The sequence below is a fragment of the Mus caroli genome, chromosome 17 (genome assembly GCF_900094665.2).
Source record: "Mus caroli chromosome 17, CAROLI_EIJ_v1.1, whole genome shotgun sequence".
Taxonomy (NCBI): domain Eukaryota; kingdom Metazoa; phylum Chordata; class Mammalia; order Rodentia; family Muridae; genus Mus; species Mus caroli.
The window spans coordinates 46,026,764-46,038,374 of NC_034586.1; the positions used below are offsets into that span (position 1 = coordinate 46,026,764).

At 41.8% G+C, this 11,611-nt stretch overlaps 1 non-coding gene across 1 annotated transcript; it reads left to right on the forward strand.

The window, feature by feature from the left end:
* Positions 1-4,775: 4,775 nt before the first annotated feature.
* On the forward strand, positions 4,776-4,936 carry LOC115029780. Its single transcript, XR_003835346.1, has one exon. It is a non-coding gene; the product is annotated as a U1 spliceosomal RNA (small nuclear RNA).
* The last annotated feature ends 6,675 nt before the right edge of the window (positions 4,937-11,611 follow it).

Genomic DNA, 11,611 nt, shown 5'->3' on the forward strand with positions numbered 1-11,611 from the left:
CACACACACACACACACACGTGGGGGGGGAGGGGGTATGTGTATCCACATGGATGCAGTGCCTGCTGAGGCCAGAAGAGGGCGCTGGAGACCCTGCAGCTACAGCAACAGGTGATTGGGAGCTGGAGGTGGTGCTGAGTACTGACCTCCGGTCCTCTATAAGAGCAGTGTGTGCTCAACCATGGATCCAGCCCTCCAGCTCGTATTTATTTATGTATTTATGTTTGTTGTTATTTATTTTGAATTGTGTATAGGCAAGTGTTTCTGTGAGTGGTAGGGATGCATATGTGTTTGTGGGTGGGGTGGAAGCCGGAAGAAAGCACCGATTCTGACTACAGGTGGTTGTGAGATGGATGGTGTGGGCACTGAGGACCAAATTCAAGTCCCCCAGAAGAGCAGCAGTCACTTTGATCCCCTGAGGCACCTCTGCAGCCCCACCCCAGTATTGCTTTTCTCAAATGCCTGAGGTGAACTTCCCAGTCTTTTCCCAGCTCTTGTCTTATTGAGCTGTTGTCTGGGTGCTGAAGGACCATGGCTTCTCCCAAAAGACAGAACCTAGAACCCATCCAAGGCAGTGGGAAAAGCTGGACCAGCCATCTGCTGTCACTGCAGCGTCTACACTGTCCCCCCTCTTATCCCAGAGTCTCAAGGTCTTCCTCCTCTGGGTCCCCATGTGTTCTTTCCTTCCCCACTAGAACAGAATATCTCAGAATGCTCAAGCTCCCAAGGCTAGCCCTCACCTCGTACTTCCTGTTTGACTTAGCTGCTATCGGGTGAGACAGATCACACTGCTTTCCAGCCCAGGACAGCCCAGTGGTTTCCAACTGTACATAGAATTTTCCAGAACGGGAGGATGTGTATCCTCTGTGTTCACCATCGTTGGAGAATGAAGTGTAACTTTTTTTATTTCAAACCTTATTTTTAATGATAGTCCTTAAAAGCCATAACCTCACACTTAGCCCACCACCCACCACTAGTAGTAGTAGAAAAGAAAAGATACAGGGGAAGTGAACTTGTTTCGAAAGGTTCTTTGGAACAACTCCTGTCTACGTTGTCAGTTTACAGGTTAGCAGCGGCAGCTCCATCCACTCTTAAACACATCGTGGATACACAAGCAGTCCAGTTCAATAGAGTAGGGATAACAAGCATAAATCAGCAGTGGTGGCATGACCTAGCAGAGACAGCCAGGCCTCAGCCTCAGCACAAGTCAGCAGGAGGGACCCGGAAAGGCTCTCCGTTGTACCTTTCTCAGTGAAGCAGACATCAGCAGAGATGGGAGACCAACAAGTGTCGCATAGCTAGCTGTACCAGCAACCCAAACTCAGCCTCTACCATTGTCTGTGAAGTCCTATTGATATCCTCCAAACATCACATCTCCTCCACGGGTCTTGCCTCGGCATGTGCATCTGTCTCAGCTGGCATCACTCTACCAATTAGCCCAAGTCCCTAGTAGCAAGAAACTGCAGCGTACCACCGGAAGTTTCTTGGTGTGTTTCTCTCTATGGAGTCCCAACAAATACACCTCAACTATGCAGTGTAAGGAGGACCAATATGTGTGTGTTGTTAGCAAAGAATCCTCCATCACGTGTCCTTTCACATGCTTGCTTTATCAGAACATTCTCTCTCCTGTGTCTGCTTCAGTGAAACGTTCCTTCACGAGTCTGCCTTAGCCTTTCACACCCGTATCCACTTCAGGAAAACATTCCTTCATGTGTTTGCCCCAGCAAAACACCCTCCAACTGACTTTCCAAAGAACCCTTAAGTTTCTACTTCAATAGAGGGAGGGAGAAGTTGAACTACGGTATAGCTCCAAGCAAAACCACAGCCATCTCCAGAAGTATGTTAGACCACATACTTCAGGGAAACCCCCCACTTAGAGGTCTTTTCCAGCCACATCCACCCCCACCATCACAAACAGGAAGGTCTTTTCTCTCCTGATCCCCTCCTCATCGCTGATAAAGCCATGCCACACCAGTAGACAAGACAATGCGGCCATTGTCTTATAAAGTCTGATTTCCCATCTTTGCATCAATTAAATATTTCCACGTTCCCATCTACCAGCTTGATGAACAATATTAGTTCAATGTATTAAGGGGAAAGTAATTAAATATTTGTTCTGGGGTAATTGTATATAAATTGCATGACAATTGAGTTGGTGGTATAATTAGTGAACCTTAATTGGAGGCTCTTTTACAATCAATGTTTAATTTACTAACAACTGTTTTGGCTTAAATGTGAATTAAATGCCTGTCATTGGCCACCCACGTCCATGGCTTTCAGACCCAGCCCTCTCCCTGAATGGCTGCTGGTGAAACTTCTCTGCTGTCAGTCAGTGTGGGGATCTCCAGTGAGTTCTGAAGCCTCTGGGATCTTGCAAAGTAGGAATGCTAGGCAGAATGGTGGTGACTAATGTCTGTTGAGAATCTACTGTGGTCAGGATGCTGTTCTAAGCATAAGTGGGTCATGCACTGTACCTGGGTCATTCATTTAGGCCTAACCCTATAACCAGATGGCTGCTTCATCATCTTCATTTTATAATGGAGAAAACTAAAGCCCAAAGGGAAGGGGACTCAGTTTCATAGTCCATTGGGTCAATCAGTAAGGCCTATCTACTCTCATTTTTCTCATTGTAATTTCCAGCCCCAGTTCCTTAGCTATTCAAATCCTTCCATGACTTATCCTATTTGGTCCAATACCCTCTTTAATGTTGGCTTCCTGGCTCTGACCTTTCCTCATTTGTCCCACTTCATGACACAGATATATCAGTCATATATTATACTATATTGCTGTAACAAACAGCCCTGAGATGTAGATGGCTTGCATTTGAGGGCTATTTTCCCCATAATGTTCTACATCCATCCGGCAGTCATAGCAGTTGTAAATAGTTATTATGGCCTGATTGCAGAACATTCCAGCTATGTACTTGAGCCTCTGTTCTAAGCTGTCTTCATTGGATGAGCCAGGTTGGCAGAGGGAGCCAACTGTGTTAGATTCAGTGTCTCTAGAAGGAGATCTGGCTCTGAAAACTTTCTCTTGGAAGCATAGAAGTTTCTCTGGCTCACATTTGGTGTATGATAGCAAGTATTGTATTAAAGGACCACAGCACTAGGAAGTTTGAGGGATACTGACTTAGAAGCATGTCTGGTTCAAGGATGTCTGTTGATCTCAGGACAAAACAAGCCCACCCAACACAATAGCAGCATCACTTGCACCTGGATCAATATCTGTACCTGCACCTGTACCTGTACCTGCACCTGCACCTGCACCTGCACCTGCACCTGCACCTGCACCTGCACCTGCACCTGCACCTGCACCTGCACCTGCACCAGCACCAGCACCTGCACCTGCTCACCAGGATAAGTGTGAGGAAGAACACACAGAAAGAGGACAAAGGGCGACTGAGACATAAGCCACATGCTTGTAGCTTTTTCCCCAACCTTCACTCTAATCAGGACAATAATTATTACTAGTGTCTCCCACATTCATTCATTATATCACTTCCCTCCTACAAACCACCCATTCCCCTACTTTCTTTTTTAAATCTCCTTCATAACTGTTCTCCGATCACTTCTGTCTTTCCTTCCTGTCTCCCTATCTTATCTTTCCTTATGAAGAATACTCTGGAAGGTACACAGTAGGTACTCAATTGTAGTTCTTTAAATCAGTGAGTCTGAAGAAGAGAATGAATTTCCCTCAAAAGGCTCAAGTTCTGCATTCATATGTGATTCTATAAAGGTTCCACTTCCAGCGTGTTCCGATCAGGCAGAGACACAAACTCAACGGCAGTAGTTGTGCGAGTGATTTTCTACCTAATTGACACACTAAATGTAGATAAATCACCAGGAGCAGATGGCATTCACCAGAGGGAAGTAGAGGAACTCAAGGGTGAAATTGGGGGATTGTTGGCCAAATATGTAAGTGTTCATTACAAAGGGATGTGATGGCCCAGCAAACTAGAGAGGCAGGCTATGCCTCCCACGGGGCCTTGGGGGCACTGCTGACCAGAATGGCGAGATGGGAAGCCAGGCCAGCTGACCAAGTTTAGAATAAAGAGGACCACCTCACAACAAAACACTATTTGTGGAGGAAAACTTTTTGGTTGCATAGGGAAAACATTCCTGCTTCAGTAGTCTAGAGTTCTCTACGGGGCATAGTCAGAGACAAAGACGAGGCAGGGGCAGACATGAGTCTAAACTTTCAAATTTATCTACCAAAAGAAGTTCACACACACACACACACGCACACACAGAACCAAAAATCAAATCATCCTAGACTAGCTGTCTTTGAAGAAACTCTCATTTAAGATAGGCAAGAATATATAGCTAATGGTAATTTATAACCACAAAGATTGCTTTGACTTCTCAAGGACACTTCAAGAAGATTACTTTTGTGCTAGATGGCCATGCAATCAGACTGCTCTCATAGTGTTTCATCTTTGATCAGAGAAAATGTATTTTAGTGTTTGTGTGTGTGTTTAGTTCCCATGGAGGCAGAGAGGGCATCAACTCCTCCAGAGCTAGAGTTACAGGCAGATGTGAGCTAACTGATATAGGTGCTAGGAATCAAAGCAGGATCCTCCGTGAAAACAGCTCTTGCTGGCCTATTTCCCCATATCCCTTTTTCCCCCCAGAGGGTGAAAGTTAATACAGAAACACCTAACTGGTCAGCATGTTGAGAAGTACCCAGTGAGTGTTCTAACTTAAACAAGATATCCATAACCCCCTTACAAAACCCTTAAGAACATCACAGGAGTGGTGATAGAAAGACTGTGAGAGCCTTCTTTCCTGGCAGGGGAGACACCATGATCATGAAGGTGGTTATCCTAGGGTAAGACTTATCCATTGCCCTCCAGATGTGCTGGCCCCTGCAATTTCTGCAAATGCCAGAAACTTGCATGCATAATTTGTGGTAGTAGAGAGCGGCTTTCATGATCTCCCCCCACTCCAAACGAAAGCCTCTAAGAGCCAGAAGGAGGACTGTGAAACACTGTGTTCTGAGTATGATCTGGGGATGATCTGGCCCCTGCAATCATGAGACACACAGCATCTGTGGCTAGTTGTATAAGATTTGTATGTGCATATATTGAGTCATTGTTCACACCAGAACTAGAAAATAATATGAAATAAATAACTCTTTAAAAAATATCTTTAGGCTTTATTTCAGTCTCCAACCCCAGCAGGCATCCCCAGCCATCCCAAAACCTACTCATGTTAGGGAAGCAGGTAGACTGCCTGCAGATCTTCACCTCTTCTTTTGCTCCTCCAGATTCAACTTCTTATTCTCACCCTCATCTCTGTAGCTGAACATATGTTGCAGTCCCCCTTTCTTTTCTGACCCCATCCCCAATAGTTCAAAAAGATCTCCTCCAACCTTCATTCCACCAAATCATGCCAGTATCCCAGCCTCTAAAACCAGTAAGTATTCCCTGGGAACACACCAGCTGAACAGGCCAGGGAAACAGGGCCACAACAGAAAACTTCATATCAGGCAACACACAGCCATCACACCCTCTTTAAATCCAGACAGGAAAAAGAAACCAAGGAAAAAAACACCCACCCAACAAAGCCAAAGCCAGATACCAGCGCCTAGACCTGTAACCCTATAAATCCCAGATGCCTAGACACTAGAATAAAAACACAATCGATAACAACCAGGTCGATATGTCTCTACTAGAGCCCAGAAACCTGACCACAGCAAACCCTGACTATTTCATCAGAGCTGAGGCACAAGAAAAAGACCTTAGAACAGCCTGTATGAAGATTGTAAAGGTTCTTGAAGAGGATGTGAATCAATGCCTTAAAGACATCCAGGAAAATGCAAGCAGACAGTAAGAAGAAATAAAGAAATCCGTTGAAGAAACACAGAAAAACACAGACATTGGAATAAAACTGTTCAAGACCTGAAAATGAAAATAGAATTAATAAACAAAACCCAAATTGAGGGAATTCTGGAAGTAAAAAAAATTAGGATTTCAAATAGAAACGAAGGAAGCAAGCTTTACCAACAGAATATAAGTGATAAAAGAGCAAATCTCAGGCATTGACGATAATTCAGAGGAAATGGATACACTGGTCAAAGAATGTGTTGGATTAAAAAAAAAAAAAACCTGGCACAAAACACCCAGGAAATCTGGGATACTGTGAAAAGACAAAAATCCAAGAATGATAGAAATAGAGGAAGAAGAAAAAACAGTTTAATATCCCAGAAAAAAATTTAACAAAATCATAGAAGAAAATTTTCTAACCTAGAGAAGAAGATGCATATAAATGTAGAAGAAACAAAACACCAAATAGACTAGGCAAGAATAGAAAGTCCCCTCACTACAGAACAAATGTACAGAACAAAAAATAAAGAATGTTAAAAGCTACAAGGGGAAAAGGCCAAGTAACGTATAAAGGCAAACCTACCAGAATCACATTTGACTTCTCAGTGGAGACTCTAAAAACCAGAAGGACCAGGACAGATTAGCTGTAGACTCTTAAGAGACCACAGATACAAGCCCAGACTATTATACTCACCAAAACACTCAATCACCATAGGTAGAGAAAATAAGATGTTCTATGCTAAATCCAAATTTAAGCAATATTTATCTACGGTTCCAGCCCTACAAAAGGTGGTAGAAGGAAAACTCCAACCTAAAAATGTTAACTATGAAAAGAAAGGGAATAAATAAGCTCAGAAAAGAAAATTAAAAGAAGGGAAACACACACACGCACGCACACACCATCACCACCACCACAACCAACCAACAACAACAAAACCAACAAAATAACAGGAATCAGCAATAACTGGTCACTGATATCATTCAATTTAAATGGTCTCAATTCCCCCAGTGAAAAGAAACAGACTAACAGAGTAGATACAAAGACAGGAATCATTCTTCTGCTTTATCCAAAAAACACACCTCAACATCAAAGATATCACTTCAGGGTAAAGGATTGAAAAAAGATATTCCAAGCAAATGGACCTAAGAGACAAGCTGGTGTGGCCACTTTAATATCTAACAGACTAAACTTTAGACCAAAACCAATCAGGAGAGATAGGGAAGGATACTACATACTCAAATGAAAAGTCCACTAAGAGGACATTTTAATTCTTAACATCTATGCCCCAAACACAAGAGCATCCAAGCTTGTAAAACAAATATTACTACAGTTCAAATCACACATTGACTTTCACACACTGGTAGTGGGAGACTTTGATACAATAGACCAGTCATCTAGACAGTGACTAAGTAGAGAAAAGCTGGAGCTAACAGAGGTTGTAAGCCAAATGGATTTAACATATGTCTGTAGAACATTTTACCCAAACACAAGAGAATATATCGTCTTCTCTACACCACATAGAATTTTCTCCAAAACTGACCATATGCTCAAACACAAAAAGCAAGAGACAGCAAATACAAGAAAATTGAAATGACTCCTGTGTCCTATCTGACCACCAGGGATTAGAGCTGAATATTATCAACAACAGAATCAACAGAAAGCTTACAGATGTATGGTTCGATAATGAAAATCAGTAAATATAAACAAACCGAAAGAAAAACCCCATGATCCATCCCATTACATACAGAAAAAAGCCTATGACAAAAATCTAACACCCCTTCATCATAAAAGTACTGTAGAGGATAGGGGTACGAGGGATATACCTAAACATGATAAAGAGAGGGTACAGCAAATCCACTGAAATCAGGAATAAGACAAGATTGCCTACTCTCTCTATATCTATTCAAAATAGTACTCAAAGTCTTAGCTAAAGCAATAAGACAACTAAAGGAAATCAAGGAGATAAAAATTGGAAAGGAAGAAGCCAAAGCATCTTCATTTGTAGATGATATAACAGCACACATAAGTGACCCAAAAATTCTACCAGGAAACTTTTACAGCTGACAAGCACTTTCAGCATAGTGGCTGGAATATAAAATTAACGAACAAAAATCAAATGGGAGGGAAACAACATCTTTTAAAATAGCATCAAATAATATTAAATATCTTGGGGACAATTCTAACTAAGCTTTGTATGATAAAATTTCAGGCCTTTGCAGAAAGAAGTTGAAGAAGATATCAGAAGATGGAAAGGTATTCAATGCTCATGAATTGGTAGGATTAACATAATAAAAATAACCATCCTATCAAAAGTAATCTATAGATAATTTAATTATTTAATTAATTAATTAAGTTCAATTCCCATCAGAATTCTTCACAGATCTTGAAAGGACAATTATCAGCTTCATACAAAACCACAAAGACTCTAGGATAGTTAATACAATCCTGAATAACAACAACAACAACAATAATCTGCTGGGAGGGTCTCACTAGTCCCAATTTCAAGTTGCAATACAGAGATTTTGCAATAAACATCACAGTGTTGGCATGAGAAGAGATATGTTGATCAGTGGAATTGAATTGAAGAGCAAGACATAGATTCACACACCTATGGACACCTAATTTTTTTTCTTTTAAACCAGAAATATACACTGCAAAAAAGCCAGCATCTTCAACAAATGGTGCTTGTCAAACTGGACAGCTGCATGTAGACAAACCCAAATAGTCTCATACTTATCAACCTTCGTGAAACTCAACTCCAAATGAATCAATGAACTCAACATAAAACCAGATACACTGAACTTGATAGAAAAGAAAGTTAAAAAAAAAAAAGCAAAGCCTTGAACATATCAGCACAGGAAAAGACTTTCTGAACAGAACACTGTCAACAGGCTCTAAGATCAACAACTAATAAATGGGACCTCATGAAACTGAAACGCTTTGTATGGCAAAGGACGCTGTCATTCGGACAAGGCTGCAGCTGACAGAATGGGAAAAGATTTCCACAAAGTCAACATCTGATAAAGACTAATATACAAAATATATACAGAACTCAAGCAACTAGATATTAAAAAACAAATAATCCAATTTTTAAAATGGCGTACATATCTAAACAGAGAATTTTCAATAGAGAAAATTCAAATGGCTGAGAAACACTTAATGAAATGTTCAGCATTCATAGCCTTCAGGGAAATGCAAATCAAAACTACTTTTGAGATGCCATCTTACCCCTGTCAGTACGGCTAATATCAATAACACTAGTGACAGCTCATGCTGGCAAGGGTGTGGATAAGGAGAACATCTCTCCATTGCTGGTGTGAGTGTAAACTTGTACTATGGAAATCAATATGGCAGTTCCTCAGAAAACTGGGAAGATTTCTACCTCAAGACCCAGCTACACTGCTCTTGGGTATATACCCATAAGACACACTATCCTACCACAAGGACACTTGCTCACCATGGTCACTGCTGCCCTATACTCATAATAGCCAGACATGGGAAACAACCTTGATATCCCTCAACAGAAGAATGGATAAAGAATTTACACTTACACAATGGAGTATTACTCAACAGTTAGATAATGACATCATGAAACTTGCAGGCAAGTGTATATAACTAGAAAAAAATCATCCTGAGTGAGGTGACCCAGACTCAGAAAGATAAATATAGGATGTATTCACTCAGATGTGGATATAAGCCTTTAAATAAATGATAACAACCCACAGGCTCAGAGAGGTTAGGTATAGAGGAAGGGGATACATGGGTCTCTCTGGGAGATGGAAATAGAATAAATTTTCTGGGTGGACTCAGGGTGGGGAAGGGGATGAAAATGGTAGGATTAGTTGGGGAGGGGAAGGGGGAATGGTGTTAAACAGGGATTTCAAGGAGAGACAGCTAGACTTAAGGGACATTTGAGTGTGATATAGAAACATAGTACAGGGAAGCTTCCTAAAATCTAAGAAGGCCACCCCAGTGGAGTCTCCAAATCATGCAGGTCGTCTCCTATCACCAAATGAAGCTTCTAGTACTGGGACTGGGTTACATCCGATTGAAGTGCTGGCCAAACGAGTCTCATGGAAGTTCCCAAAACAACCCAGCCTAATGCCAAGACAATAGGTTGCTCTTCACAAACCAACACCAAGGCTCCATTGCTGAAGACAACACCCACACAGCTCACTAAACATGGAGCAAAATATGCTAAGGCAATAGTGGCACAAAGCTTATGCAAGCAACCAACCAATGTCTGATTTGACTTAAAGCCCATTCCACAAGATGGAACCCCATACCCAAGACTGACTGGGTGACCAACACCTGAAGACTAGATAGGCCAGAGACCTAGTACAAAACCAAATACTAATGGAGAGAGAGAGAGAGAGAGAGAGAGAGAGAGAGAGAGAGAGAGAGAGAGAGAGAGAGAAACAGTAACAATAAAATGACTCCTAGTGTTAATTGTGTTATATTCATACATTAGTGATCTATTCAGCCATCTTGGGGGGAGGTTGTTCATTCTCCACCAGTTGGAAACAAATAGAGAGACCCACAGCCAACCATTTCACAAAGAAACAGACCTTGGAACACACAGCTCTAAAAGGGATATGTCCATCAAATCCCTCCGCTCAGATCTCAGGGAACCTCTCAGGGAGTCTGAAGGAGTGTGGGAACCAGATGGGGTGAAGGGCACAAGGAGATCAGGGTTCTCTAAAATCAACTGAGCAAGTCTCATCTGAACTTGCGGAGCCTGAAGCAGCATGGGCAGGACCTGTACAGGACTGCACCAGGTCCTCTCTAGACATAATATGCATTTCCAGTTAGTTTCTTTTTAATTAATTATTAATTTATTTTCTTATTTTCTTATTTTCTTATTTATTTATTTATTTATTTATTTATTTATTTATTTATTTATTTTTGGGTTTTCGAGACAGGGTTTCTCTGTATAGCTCTGGCTGTCCTGGAACTCACTTTGTAGACCAGGCTGGCCTCGAACTCAGAAATCCGCCTGCCTCTGTCTCCTGAGTGCTGGGATTAAAGGTGTGTGCCACCACACCCGGCTCCCATTTAGTATTTTTAATGGGACTCCTCAGTGTGTGAATGAGTGGGCCTGATTCTTATGCCCTCTCTTGGGGCTCTTCTCCTTCTGTTGGTTTGACCTGTCCAACTTTGATGCGACGGTTGTTGTTTTATCTAATTGTATTTGGTGTTTAAAAAAAAATGTTCAATGTCCTTAGCCATTAGGGAATTGCAAATTAAAATTAATTTGATGTCCCCTCTTATCCCAATCACAATGGCTCTTATCAAGAAAAAAAAAAAAAAAAGAGCCATGCTGGCATTTAAAAAAAAAAAAAAAGTTTAAGCAACCCTAAGTGACTGGGTCAAATTACACTTGGAGACAGATGTTTGAGGCTGGTACAGTGGCTAACCCCAACAAGGGGTAGAGGAGGAGGCACCAAGGAAGCTGCAGTGTGTGGTGATCCCCTCAGCCCTGCCAAGGGACTCTGATTCTCCAAGTTAATATTATCCTTTTGCAACCCCCCTGTCCTTTGCAAGTGCTACCCTCTCTCTTGCAATAGCTCCTCCTTTTTTTTTCTTTTTTTAAAAAATATTTTTATTAGGTATTTTCCTCATTTACATTTCCAATGCTATCCCAAAAGTCCCCCATACTCTCCCCCCCACACACACTCCCCTACCCACCCACTCCCACTTTTTGGCCCTGGCATTCCCCTGTACTGGGGCATATAAAGTTTGCAAGTCCAATGGGCCTCTCTTTCCACTGATAGCCCACTAGGCCAT